At 41.9% G+C, this 14,365-nt stretch overlaps 1 protein-coding gene and 1 non-coding gene across 5 annotated transcripts in view; both read right to left on the minus strand.

Annotated features, from left to right (window-relative positions):
* Nucleotides 1-14,365, minus strand: part of LIMK1 (LIM domain kinase 1) — an 82,955-nt gene that overhangs the window by 34,450 nt on the left and 34,140 nt on the right. For 3 of the 4 annotated variants that reach the window (XM_054693608.1, XM_054693611.1, XM_054693609.1), the window contains one exon: nucleotides 5,918-5,989. The exons of the other annotated variant lie outside the window; for it this stretch is intronic. The gene's annotated coding sequence lies outside the window, so the exon portion shown is untranslated. The remainder of the gene's footprint in view (nucleotides 1-5,917; nucleotides 5,990-14,365) is intronic. 4 annotated transcript variants of the gene reach the window in all.
* LOC119242418 (U6 spliceosomal RNA) lies at nucleotides 14,155-14,260 on the minus strand. The gene has a single exon (XR_005124433.1). It is a non-coding gene; the product is annotated as a U6 spliceosomal RNA (small nuclear RNA).

Here is a 14,365-nt window from a genome sequence, read left to right on the forward strand (position 1 = left end):
AAGACTCTTCTATTAAAACTCTTTGAAATGGGGCCTCCCCGGTGGCGCAGCGGTTGAGCGCTGGGTTGCGAAGCTGCCCGCGGCCTCTGCGGCGCCAGTTCGATCCCCGGCTGCTTCCCGGCCACCGGAGGAGGGTCCCACATGGCGCGCAGACCTCTCCTGCCGCCCGCTGCTCCCCTCAGCAGTGTACTTCGGTCCTTCTGCCTGTTCTTCTCCCCGCTCTGGCTCTGGTGGATTCTCTCACCCTCCCGCGCTTCTGACTGTACCCAGTGCTTGTATAAACAAAACAAACAAATAAATAAATAAAAAAAAAGACTGTCACTTTAAAAAAAAAAAAATCATTTAAAAAAAAAAAAAAAAAAAAAAAAAAAAAAACTCTTTGAAATGTGTGATAAAATTCTATTTTAAATGGATAGCTCCCATGAAAGGGAATTCCCAGGAGTCCAGAAACAAAGAGGGGCTAAAGGGGCTCTATGCTAGATCACAACCAATGAGATAATGTGTCTTCCCTTGGGTGTCAATGAGGTCAGGAACCAGGAGTGATGGAGATAAGGTCCTGCATTAGGGTTTCCAGAAATATAAGATATGGGGCCTCCCTGGTGGCGCAGCGGTTGAACGCTGGGTTGCGAAGCTGCCGCAGCCTCCGCAGCACCTGTTCAATCCCCGGCTGCTCCCCGGCCACCAGAGGAGGGTCCCGCATGGCGCGCAGACCTCTCCTGCCGCCCGCTGCTCCCCTCAGCAGTGTGCTTCGGTCCTTCTGCCTGCTCTGCTCCCCGCTCTGGCTCTGGTGAATTCTCTCACCCTCCCGCGCTTCTGACTATACCCAGTGCTTATATAAATAAATAAATAAATCTTAAAAAAAAAATAGGATATGACAGGATGCCCGTGTATATATGTTGTGGTGTGTATGCAAACACTTTTTTTGTTGTTGTTAAATATTGCAGCCTAGACCCACCTAAAATGGAAACTGCACCCAAGATCCCTGGAAAGAATGACAGTTGAAAAGCCACAATCTCCAAGAAAGGACAACTAGAAAGAATATGTCTACTGGGGTGGAAGGAGCTGAGGGGTGAGGGAGGACATAAGTAAGCTGTCTGCACCAACCTGAGAACTCAATGCTCTTGACCTGTGCCTGGAATTCCAGACACTCCACAGGGGTGGTTCTGTAACTTGCAAGCCAAGAAAACAACAGAAACAAAGATACACCAGAGGAAGAAAAAAAGAGTGAGGATTGGTGGAGGGGTAGGGAGGTGGGGAGCCCTGAAGATATGTCCCCAGGCTGTAAGGGAGTCGCATAAAATGAAAGCCAAAAACAAATGTTGCATTGCAGTTAAGATACCACAAAACCCTTGAGGGAAAATTTTCCACATGTAAGAGTGTGGACTCCAAAGGCACAACTGTTTGGACAATCAGAACTCCTAGATCTTGTTGTGGTATCATTGTTAAATTTAAAAACCCAAGCCCCCATGCCTTGCCCAGCAGGCAAGATTTGGAGGCTTGAATGGATAAAGGGAGTAGATGGAACTGTCATGGGAACCCAGACATTAAACTGATGATCCAAAGAGCTGATGATCCTCTGTGCTAATTCAGATCAACAGTCAAGACACACCCAAGACCAGCCACCTTAACCAGTCAATGATGCCTGGAGTATAAATAGAGCCTCAGGAGCCTCACTCCTTGTGCAGAGACCCCTTCTGCTCAAACATTGTTTCTCTCAGCAGCTTATTTCAATAAATCCACCTATTATGTTCTCTACCCTATCTTTGGTGAATTCTTTCACACCTGTGCCTCTGGCCTACACCTGATTCTCCCCCACAGATCTTGACAGATCTTGCAACTATGCAACAACATGAAAGAGAGAGTAAAATACAGTATGTTAGGAATTATTAAAAACATAAAATATGAAATCCAAGCCCCATGAAAACAAAGACTTATAAGACCTTCAGGGTTTGACCAAGAACTGAATGAAGTTTCCAAAGATGAAAACTGTAGTCACCAAAATAAAGATTACAATAAAACCCTTAATGGGCAAATTTAAGAGCAGACTGAACCAGTAGAAGAGAGCATTAGTGAACTGGAAAACAGGTTCGAGGAAGCACAGAAAACTGAAAAGGTGAAAAAATAAGAAGAAGTTAGAAGACACAGACATAGAATCAGCATATTTGACCCATGTCAAGTAGTTTCCAGAATGAGGAAGAGAATGAGGTAGAGGTAATATATGAAGGTATAATGACTAAGAATATCCCAGAATTTTTGACTCATGAGTTTCAAGAATGAGGAAACACTATGAACCACTAACATAATTAAAATAAGTCTGTCAACAAATAATAACCAAGAAAGCATTTATTAGGAACAGGGACCCACTTGGGTCTAGCACCAAGGGGCAGTCCGAAAATGTGTCCTGTCAAAGTCAGGGCATGGGCAAGCTTCAAAGAATTAAGCAAGGGAGGAGTCTGAGTAAGCTTAGGTCATTTATTTAAAAATTTTTGATTGGTTGATGGGCGTGTTTAAACAGTGTGTTGCAATGTGGGGTCTTTTTGTAGTAACATTCAGCAGGTATGGACTTCCTGTCTCAGGAGAGAACAGGACAGGGTGTTTTTCTTTCTTAGCAATAAGGAGAAATCAGTGAGTGGGTGTTCTTTCTTAGTCACTGATAAGGAGTTGAGTCAGGTTGCTGAGTTAGCTATTGCTTTCAACCTAGAAGTCTTGTCTCAGCAGCTGGAGACCAGATGGAGTCATTTGATTCAAAGTTGGTGCCATAGGTTCATTTAGATTCCTGCAGTAGTAAAGTGAGCTAAAAATGTATAAAAAAACCCCAACATTTTATCTCATAGATCCTTTCTGAAAGAATTGCTGGGCCTCCCTGGTGGCACAAGGGGTTAAGCATCGCACTATGAAGCAATCTGCAGCCTCTGCAGCACGAGTTCAATCCCCGGCCAGCCAGGGAGCAACACACATGGCGCAGTAGACCTCACCTGTCTTGCCTGCTGCTCCCCTGAGCAGTGTATTTCAGTCAGTCTCCCTGTTCTGTTACCCACTCTGTCTCTGGTGAGTCCTCTCACCCCCCACACCTCTGGCCTGTACCCCAGTTCTTGTACGCATAAATAAATCAATCTTAAAAAAAAAGAATTGCTAATTGGTATATTTCAGCTAATGGGTATATATTTCAGGAAAAGAACCTTCTATGTAGAGCATTTTAAGAAGCAGTGAGGATTGAGGAGGAGAAGGAGCAAAGGGAAGACCGTGGCAAATCCTCTCCTCAAAAAGAAGCAATGATAATACCAGGGAAATTATTAAAAAACAACCATTTGAGTGCTCTGGAATTTAACAAATTTATAAAACAAATGGAAAGGCACTTATTCAGAAAGTCTTGAATCTTGTTGAATTACAATAGAGTCTGTGGCATTTTATCCCCAGACTGCCCCTATTTCCTTCCTGTGACATGACAGATCAGCCATGAAACTGGCAACCTCACTGCTACTGGAGGGACTGAGCAATTGAAGCTCTGCAAAAAAGTTCCTGGTCAGGGGTGACATTACAGAAATGGTGCCAATTGGTGGCAAATAATTGGGAAAGGCCATTGTCATAGCCACCTAAAGTTACAGTGCTGTCTGGAGCAAGCAAAAAAACAAGGGGGTGGGGTAAGAGGTAAGGGCCCAACATAGTTATGGGGACTTTGACATATGCTGGGGACCTAGAAGACTGTACAAACTTAGGGCTACGTGTGCATGCAGGAGGGAACCCCAAGCAGGAGGCCTCATGAAGCAGAAAGTGAAAATGAAGTCAGGCTTGTACACTGCCTGAACTTTGTGCCCCAACCCACACGTGCATCCTCTTGGCAAAGGGCCAAAGGCACTGAATGAAGGTATTTATGTGTTAGAGGAATAATTTACCCTTGATGTTTTTACAGACTGCACCCCCACCTCCACACAGAAGACATCTCAGGTGCCAAGAACTTGACTTCCTGAATGGGGGGCTGTCAGGAGCTGGGTACAGAGTTAAGCAGCCATGCTTGGCTTACAACTGAACACATTTGTGCTCCTGATCTCTTGCTTTTCTGACTTTGACTTGCTCCTGGTACTGCCAGGAGGAGACATAGCAGAGCAGAGAGACATGTAGAGACACTGGAAGAGATACTTGGAAGAGAGACACATGGGGACGCTGCTCCTGGTCCTTGGCAGAGATAATGGTAGCCATTATCTTGACCTCAAGTTGGATTATGTGCTGTGTTTTGAATTCTGAGTCTCTTCTGTCCCACCTCTCTGGGACCAGCCAAATTCCTATCTTATGGTTTCCCACCAAAAGGTACTTAGATTTGTAGCAAGTTTTTGGGCCTCAGCAGCCCTGCTTTAGGACAAACCTGCTTGATTGGGCACTTGCCCATGGGAAGATGGGTAATTTTTGGCATTTTTTTGGGAAACTATTATTTGCATCCTTTCTTCTTTTCTCTAAGCACATGAATTATATTAAAAATCAGTCACATTGGGCTGTTCCTAGTGGCGCAGGGATTAAAGTCTCAGTGCTATCAAGCTATCACAAGCATCTGCAGCACAAGTTTGATCCTCAGCCAGGGAGCTAACCTACATGGCACAGCAGACCTCCCCTGTCTTGCCTGCTGCTCCCCTCAGCAGTGTATTTCTGTAGATCCACCTGTTCAGCTCCTCACTCTGTCTCTGGTGAATCCCTCCCCCCTGTAGCCCCCACCTTGGCCTAGACCTCAGTTCTTGTATGCATAAATAAATAAATTAAAAAAAAATCAATCACACTAAGAGTTTGCTTAATTTGCCTTTGTGTGCACAGATGGCTGAATTCCTTTTAGAACATGTACCCCTTAACAGTTTGGGGTCCCTGAGTAATGCTGGGTGTCATATTAACATAAGGAGAACTTCTGAACATTGCCGGATCACTAAGCTATGCTGACTCAGAGGTAATCCTTTGGGAGCCAGGCTTATGAATAAAAACAAGAATTAACCACCTCTGCCACCCATACAAACTGAACAACAGACTTTGGTGGTCACATGCTGCAAGGAAGACAAACTAGAATTAGTCTAAACAAGTCATTACACCAACCAAGCAGCCACCCAACTAACAATGATAACATCTTCAACAGCAACTCCTATGAGATCAGAATCCAGAAGTACAACGTATTATCAAAAATGTTCAGTTTCCAAGAAAAATAATGAGGCAGATCTCATAGAATCCTCCCAACAGAGGAATTTCTAGCTCACATTTAGGGAAAATGAAGCTCAGAAAGGTGAAGTAGCTTGCTCCAGGTCACACAGCTACTAAAGGGTTGAACTGACAAACTCTGGTCTTCCTGAATGTAAAGAAACTCAGGAAAGCCAAGTGTAAACACAGGGAAAAGCAGAACTAGAAACTGTTTGAAGGGGTCCAGATGCTGGACTTAGCAGCCAAAGACTTTAAATTAGCTATTATAAATATTTTCAAATAACTAAAGGAGTATGTTTTAAAGACTTATAGTATGACAGTTACTCAACAAATAGAGAATATTGATAAGAAATGTTAATTATTTCGAAAGAACCAAATAGAAAATCTGGACTTGAAAAATACAGCTGAAGGCCTCCCTGGTGGCGCAAGGGGTTAAGCACCGCACTATGAAGCAATCCGCAGACTCTGCAGCCCCAATTCGATCCCCGGCTGGCCAGGGGATGGTGCAGCCAACCTCTCTTGTCTCACCTGCTGCTCCCCTCTACAGTGTGTTTTAGTCAGTCTGCCTGTTCTGTTCCCTACTCTGTCTCTGGTGAATCCTCTCACCGCCCACCTCCCCACATCTCTGCCCTATACCCCAGCTGTTGCTGTTGTATACATAAATAAATAAATAAATAAATAAATCTTTAAAAAAAAAAAAAGAAAAGAAAAATACAGCTGAAATGAGAAATTCACTAGACGGACTCACCAGGTTTGAGCTGATAGAAAAAAGCCTTTGCAAACTTGAAGATGGATCAGTACATATTATTCTGTCTCAAGTCTAAAAAGAAAAAGAAAATTGGCAGAGACTCAGAACGCTGTGGAACAGTATCAAGCGCATCAACATACATGTGACAAGAGTTCTGGAAGCAGAGCTGGCTGAACTATGTAATTAGTAGGTTGCAGCGCAAAATGAAAGTGTGAAGACTCCCTTTATTCCATACACTTCTGCAGATTTTCATGGTGTTTTTTTATTTACTATCTAAGATCGACACAGAAGAGAAGGCAGGGAGACCAAGAGGCAGAGTGATCAGAGATGGGCCACAAGCCTAAGGATGCTAGTGATTACTGGGGGCTGGAAAAGGCAAGGAAGGAATGTTTTCTCCCCTAAACAATCTGGAAGGAGTCTGGCCCTGCTAACACTTCATTTTGGCCTAGTAATGCTGACTTCAGGATTCCAGGGCTGTATGAGAAAAAATAGTTTCTGTTGTTTTAAGCAACCAAGTTTACCACCAAATTCCCATCAAGTGGAATTTGTAACACTGGTTATAGGAAAATAATCAGACTCTAGTTATGGCAATTGTAAGATGTAGCTATAGGAATGTTTTTAAAATGTACAGGCATAAATACATGCAACTGAAAATATGAAACAGTGAGCCAATAATCTCAGTAAATAACTTAGTAAAAGAAAAATGGACTGAATGCAAAGGGAATTGAAGAATTTAATGAAATAAGAACAGAAATTAATGAGCTCCCAAATGAATAAACAATAGTGAAGAAAACCTGTTGCCCAATTACTATTTTTTTAAGATTTATTATTATTTATTTATGCATACAAGAACTGGGGTATAGGTCAGAAGTATGGGGGTGGGAAGAGGATTCACCAGAGACAGAGTGGGGAACAGAACAGGTGGATCTACTGAAATACACTGCTGAGGGGAGCAGCTGGAGAGACAGGACAGGTCTGCTGGCCGTGTGGGTCAACTCCCTGGCAGGGATGGAACTGATGTGGCAGTGGCTGGCAATAGCTTGATAGCGCTGAGACTTTAACCCCTGTGCTACCAGGGAGGCCTCTTTGTGGCCCAATTGTTAAGAAAAAAAGAAGTCTAAATGAACCCTTTTAGAAATGATCAAGACACAAAGAGACTTAAACTGTCATTTTTCTAACAATAATTTAAAATATAAGACCAAATGGTGAGTTTCCTAGAAAATCACAGATTATCAAAAACAGCTCAAGATCTAGAAAACCATCAGAGAAATTGAATGGTATTTTAAATCTTAAAATAACAGCATGCACAACAGCTTCAAAGAAGACTCGCCAAAGAAGACTCGCACTAAGTATTCAAGGAATTGCATCAAAATGTTATACAGTCTTCCAGAGAATAGAAAGAGGAAAAACAAAAGGAACAGTACCCACAAATTCCTTGAGGTTAAAATAAGATCAACACCAAAACAAGGCAAGGACAAAAGAAAACTAAAGCTGGCCTCCCTGGTAGCGTAAGTGGTTAAGCACGGCACTGTGAAGCTATCTGCAGCTTCTGCAGAGTGAGTTCAATCCCCTGGCCTGCCAGGGAGCATCCCACATGGTGCAGCAGACCCCTTCTGTCTCGCCCGCTGCTCCCCTCAGCAGTGTATATCAGTCAGTCTGCCTGTTCTGTTCCCCACTTTCTCTGGTGAATCCTCTCACCCCCCACACCTCTGGCCTTACCCCAGTTCTTATATGCATAAATGAATAAATCTTTAAAAAAGGAAAGAAAACTAGAGGACCATCTTCCTCAGAATTATGGGTATATCATAAAAAAAAAAATCTCAGCCAACAGAATCCAATAGTGTATACAAAAATGAAAATATTACAGCAAAAATTGGTTTTGTTCTAAGAAAGCAAGATTTTTAACAACTAAAAATATTAATGAAACCCATCATTTAGCATTTTAAAAAAGAAAAAATCATATGAGCATCTCAAAAGATGACACATACTTTTCAAAATCTGTTTTATGAATTCCACAAATAATGTATAGAAGGAAACTTCTCTAACCTGTGATAAAACATTTACCAAAGCCATCTAATAAACAGCTTTTTCAAAAAAGAAATATTGAAAGTACTCCTTTAAAATTAGGGAGGGGCTTCCCCGGTGATGCAAGGGGTAGCCACTGCAGCACAAGTTTGATCCCTGGCCAGGGAGGTGACCCACATGGCACAGCAGACCTCTCTTCTCTCGCCAGCTGCTCCCCTCAGCAGTGTATTTCAATCTGCCTGTTCTGCTCCCCACTCTGTCTCTGGTGAATCCTCTCACCCACCGCATCTCTGGCCTGTACCCCAGGTCTTCTATGCATAAATAAATAAATCTTAAAAAAAAATAAAATTAGGACGGAAAAAGCATGCTTACTGCTACCACTTTTGTTCATGGTGTATTGGTGGGCCAAGCCAGTGCCACAGGACCAGAACAATAAACTCACGATATTTGAGTTGCAATAGATCCTGTTGGTTTACAGTAATTAAAAAAAGACTATATATGTGATTGTTTATCATTGAGGGGTGCCCTATTTATGGAAGGCTTACTGATATTTGAACAATTAATTTTTTTAAAGATTTATTTATTTATGCATACAAGAACTGGGGTACAGGCCAGAGGTGTGGGGGTGAGAGGATTCACCAGAGACAGAGTGAGGAGCAGAACAGGCAGACTGACTGAAATACACTGCTGAGGGGAGCAGCGGGCAAGGCAGGAGAGGTCTGCTGCACCGTGTGGGTTCCTCCCTGGCCGGCCGGGCATCAAACTGATGCTGCAGAGGCTGCGCACAGCTTCATAGTTTGCATCTTAACCCCTTATGCCACCAGTGAGGCCCTGAAAAATTAATTTGTTGTTATGTTTGAGTTTCTTAAAGTAGGGTCTTACATGAAAACTTTTTATGAGTGGTTTGGAGCCAAATTCAGAAGGACACAGCACATTTTATATACATGATTGCTGTTTTAGCTCAGCAGCTTACAAGAAAGAAGTTATATACTCTAAAAGAAGGAAATTATATAATTTTAAAAGTCATACTAATTTGTATGAAACAAATGGCTCTGCTATAAACTCATGAAAAGTCTTAGTAATTTGATTTTGTACTTCAATGTTATTTTTGCCATGGGAATTATCATTAAAGGGATATACGAATCTAACAAATACATCATGGTTTTGTCTTAAAAAGTACTGTGTTGATTTGCCAAAATTTTGAAAAAAAGGACTTACCTACTTTCGATTTGTATTTCCAAAAACCTTCCTGATTTATAAAGCTGCATTATAGGCTGACAGTGCTAACCGAAACTATTACCTACATTTTGCAGCACCCTAGACTTAAATGGAGGAATAGTTGCTCACGACTTTTAACATTTTGGATTCACCTAACTTATAAAATTGCCATGTGTCAAAAATCACACTTCTATAATTGCTAAAGCATGTTATGTCAGATGATTTGAATGTAATTCCATTTTGAAGTAATTATGACCAGAAAGGATTCTTTTTTAAAGCAGACTTGTGCATTGTTTGACTTATAAATCAACTCTATCACAGATCCCAGGTACTTAATGCTTTTAATACTGTGGTACCACAACTAGGAAAAATAATTGACTTGTTAACCACTGAATGTTCTGCAGTAACTTTTATTTATGGAAAAAATCCTTATTCCTTTTTTTTTTTTGAAAAGATTTATTCATTTATTTATGCATACAAGAGCTGGGATACAGGCCAGAGATGCAGGGGGTGAGAGGATTCACCAGAGATAGAGTGGGGAACAGAACAGGCAGACTGACCAAAGTACACTGCTAAGGGGAGCAGCGGGTGAGACAGGAGAGGTCTGCTGCACCATATGGGTTGCTCCCTGGTGGGCCGGGGATGGAACTCACCACGGAGGCTGCAGATTTCTTCATAGTGAATTGCTTAACCCCTCATGCCACCAGGGAGGCCCCGGAAAATCCTTATTCCTAATCTAAAAGCCAGATGCTATCTAAAAAACAGTAAGTGAATTTATCATATTCAGGGCATGTATTATAATTGTGAACCATAAAATCGTATTTATGATACTGGCAATTGTTGCATAGAGTATTTTGCTAAAAGGCAATTAGTTTTTGCCTTTATTTAATAATACTTAATGTAAGTGACCAACTTGTCAAGTTTCTTAAAAAATGAGAAATGCATGTAAACCATAGAAGTAAAATACTAAGCTATTTAAAAATTAGTTCTTTTTTTTTTAAAGATTTATTTATTTATACAAGCACTGGGTACAGTCAGAAGCGCGGGAGAGTGAGAGAATTCACCAGAGCCAGAGCGGGGAGCAGAGCAGGCAGAAGGACCGAAGTACACTGCTGAGGGGAGCAGCGGGCGGCAGGAGGGGTCTGCGTGCCACGCGGGACCCTCCTCCGGTGGCCGGGGAGCAGCCGGGGATCGAACCGGCGCTGCAGAGGCTGCAGGCAGCTTCGCAACCCAGCGCTCAACCGCTGCGCCACCGGGAGGCCCAAAATTAGTTCTTTTTTTAAAAAAGATTTTATTTTTATTCATTTATGCATGCAAGATGCAGGTGAGAGGCATGGGTGATGGGAGGATTCACCAGAGACAGAGTGGGGAGCAGAACAGGCAGATCCACCAAAATATACCGCTGAGGGGAGCAGCAGGCGAGACAGGAGAGGTCTGCTGCACCTGTGGGTCAGCTCCCTGGCAGGCATAGTGCTCTTATTGCAGTGGCTGCAGATAGCTTCATAGTGCGGAGACTTAACCCCTTGAGCCACCAGGGAGGCCCCAATTAGTTCTTTTTCAATTTAAAATGTTGTCTACAAATGCACATGATTATCTGAATGGATATAGACCAAGAATTTGACAAAATTCAAGTCCTCCCATGATAAAAACACTAAGCTCAGACCAGAAGGCAATTTCCTCAGCTTGAGTCTGGGCATATATGAACATTCCACAGCTAACATCAGATGTAGTGGCAAGAGACCGAAAGCTTTCCAAGACCAAAAAACAAAACTAGAATGTCTGCTTTGGCTACTTTTATTCAACATTGTGTTGGAGGTTCTAGGCAGGGCAATTAGAGAAGAAATACACATAAAGACATCCAGACTGGAATGGAAAAAGTAAAACTATGCTATTTACAGATGACATATAGAAAACCCTAATAAATCCACAAAAAATGAGCAGGGCTAACAAAAATCCATCAGGGACACAATATTAATACACAAAAACTCAAATATATTTATAGTCACTATCAGTGAACAATCCAAAAAAGAAACTAAAAGAACAATTTAATTAGAAAAACAGAACTATTAGGAATAATTTTAGCAAACTACAAGATTTATACACTGTATATTACAAAAATATCATTGAAAAAAAATTAAAGAAGACCTAAATAAATGGAAAGACATGTCAGTGGATTTGTAAGACTTATTATTATTAAGGTGTCAATACTCATACCCTCTTCAATTGACCTACGGATTCAAAGCAAACCCTACAAAAAACTCCAGCTTGATTTTGTTTCTTCAGAAATGGACAAACTTTCATATAGGAAATCGAGGGACCCCAAATAGCCAAAGCAATCTTGAAAGACAAGAACAAAGCTGGAGCTTTGTTCAAAGCTTCCCAATCTTAAAGGTTACTATAAAACTAGTGTAATCCAGACTGTTGGCATTGGCATCAAGACAAAACTGTATTAATAGAATACAATAAAAAGTTCAGAAATAAACCCATACATTATGGTCCATTGATTTTTGACAGGGGTGCTAGAATTCCCCATTCCAGGGGGAGAGAACAGTCTCTGTGTGACAAGCGGTACTGGGAAAAATGGATATCCACATGCAAAAATATTGAACCTGTATTCCTGCTCCTCACATGATAGACAAAAATTAACGTACAATGAATCACAGAACTAAATGTAAGAACGGACACTCTAAAGCTCTTAGAAGAAAGCAAGAGGTAAATCTTTTTGATCCTGTGTGAGACAATGGCTTTTTAGGAGTCACCTGAAGTATAAGCAGCAAAGTAAAAACTAGATAAATTGGACCTCATCGAAATTGAGAACCTATACATAAAAGACACCATTAAGAAGGAAAAAAGACAAAGGAATAGAAGAAAATATTTGCAAGTCACATATCTGTTCTGACAAGGATTTACTATACAGAATACATAAATAATTTGAAACAACAACAACAAAAATATAACCCAATTAAAAATGGGCAAAAGAGGGCCTCCCTGGTGGCGCAAGGGGTTAAGACACAACCTATGAAACAATCTGCAGCCAGTGCAGCATGAGTTCAATCCCCAGCCAGGGAGCTAACCACATGGCACAGCAGACCTCTCCTGACTTGCCCGCTGCTCCCCTCAGCAGTGTAGTTCTGTTGATCTGCCTGTTCTGTTCCCCACTCTGTCTCTGGTGAACCCTCTCATCTCCACCCCCGGCCCCCACACCCTGTTCTTGTATATATAAATAAAAAAATAAATCTTTAAAAAAAATGGGCAAAAGATCTGAACATGTTTGGCCAGGGAAGATATACAATAGCTAACACACATGGAAATGTGCCCAGCATCGTTAGCCATTAAGGAAGTACAAATTAAATCAAGATACCACATTCCCCCTTACTAGGATGTCTATAATAAAAAAGACAATAACAAGTGTTTGTGAGGATCTGGAGAAATCAAATTCCTCATTTCTTGCTGGTGGAACCGTAAAAGGACTTAGCCACATTCCCACAAAGTTGGAAAAGTTTGTCACTACCTCAAAGTGTTTACCATAAAGTTACCATATGACCCAGAAATTCACCTTAAGGTATATATGCAAGAAAGCTGAAAACACATGTTCACATGAAAACTGGTAACCAATGTTTATTCTTTTTTTTTTTTTTTAAAGGAAGACTTCTTTCTTTTCTTTTTCTTTTTTTTAAAGATTTATTTATTTATTTACACAAGCACTGTGTACAGTCAGAGGCACGGGAGGGTGAGAGAATTCACCAGAGCCAGAGCAGAGAGTAGAACAGGCAGAGTGACGAAGTACACTGCTGAGGGGAGCAGCGGGTGGCAGGAGAGGTCTGCGCGCCATGTGGGACCCTCGCCTGGCGGCCGGGGATCGAACCAGTGCTGCAGAGGCTGCGGGCAGCCTTACAACCCAGTGCTCAGTCGCTGCGCCAGCAGGGAGGCCCACAAATGTTTATTCTTAATAGTCCAAAGATGGAAACAATTTGTCTACCAATTCTCCACAATGTCCAATTGTCCACCAGTTCATGAATGGATAAAAAGGACATATGCAGAGGAATAGCATCCAGACACAGAAAGGCATGATGCACCCACATATGCTCCAACATGGGTGAACCTTGAAAATATTATGTTAATTGAAAGAAGCCAAACACAAAATGTTACTATTGTGTGACTCCACTTATACGGGATGTCCAGGACAGGCAAATCCAGAGACAAAAACTAGGTAAGTAGTTTTCAGAAACTGTGAATAGGATGGAATGAGAAGTGTCTATTAGTGTAAAGTAGGGGTGATGCAAATGTTCTGTTATTAATAGTGGTGACGGTTGCACAACATTGTAAATATGTTTAAAACCACTCGAGTTCCACTAAAAGGATAAGTTACATGGCATGTGAATAATATCTTAATAAAAACTACGTTATAGGGCCTCCCTGGTGGTGCAAGGGGTTGAAATGCATCCTATGAAGCTATCCACAGTCACTGTAGCACAATTTTGATCCCCAGCCAGGGAGATACCCACATGGTGCAGCAGACCTCTCCTGACATGCCTGCTGCTCCCCTCAGCAGTGTATTTCAGTCAATCTGCCTGTTTCTTTTTTTTTTTTAAAGATTCATTTATTTATGCATACAAGAGCTGGGGTACAGGCCAGAGATGCGGGGCATGAGAGGATTCACCAGAGACAGAGTGGGGAACAGAACAGGCAGACTGACTGAAACACACTGCTGAGGGGAGCAGCGGGAGAGTCAGGAGAAGTCTGCTGTGCCATGTGGGTTGCTCCTGGCTGGCCGGGGATCGAACTTGTGCTGCAGAGGCTGCGGATTGCTTCATAGTGTGTTGCTTAACCCCTTGCGCCACCAGGGACGCCCCAGTCAATCTGCCTGTTCTGTTCCCCACTCTGTTTCTAGTGACTCCTCTCACCCCCTACACTTCTAGCCTGTACCCCAGTTCTTGAGCGCATAAATAAATCTTTAAAAAAAAAATCCTACATGTATTAAGTATTGCTTAGCTTAGGAATTATTAGGCTTCATGAATCTATGTGTCTTCCTTGCTCAGGGGCCGTGCTAATCTGCTATGTCTATTTCAGTTTTAGTATAAGTGTTAGTGTACTGAGCTCTAAAAGTTTTGAACAGATACTTTACCAAAGAATATATATGGATGGCAAATAAGCAAATGGAAAGATGCTCACTTTAAGGCATACAGATGTCTACCCCTAGGTAAC

This window comes from Talpa occidentalis, unplaced genomic scaffold (assembly GCF_014898055.3).
Source record: "Talpa occidentalis isolate TD23 unplaced genomic scaffold, MPIMG_talOcc4v2.1 talOcc4.12, whole genome shotgun sequence".
In the NCBI taxonomy this organism is placed as follows: domain Eukaryota; kingdom Metazoa; phylum Chordata; class Mammalia; order Eulipotyphla; family Talpidae; genus Talpa; species Talpa occidentalis.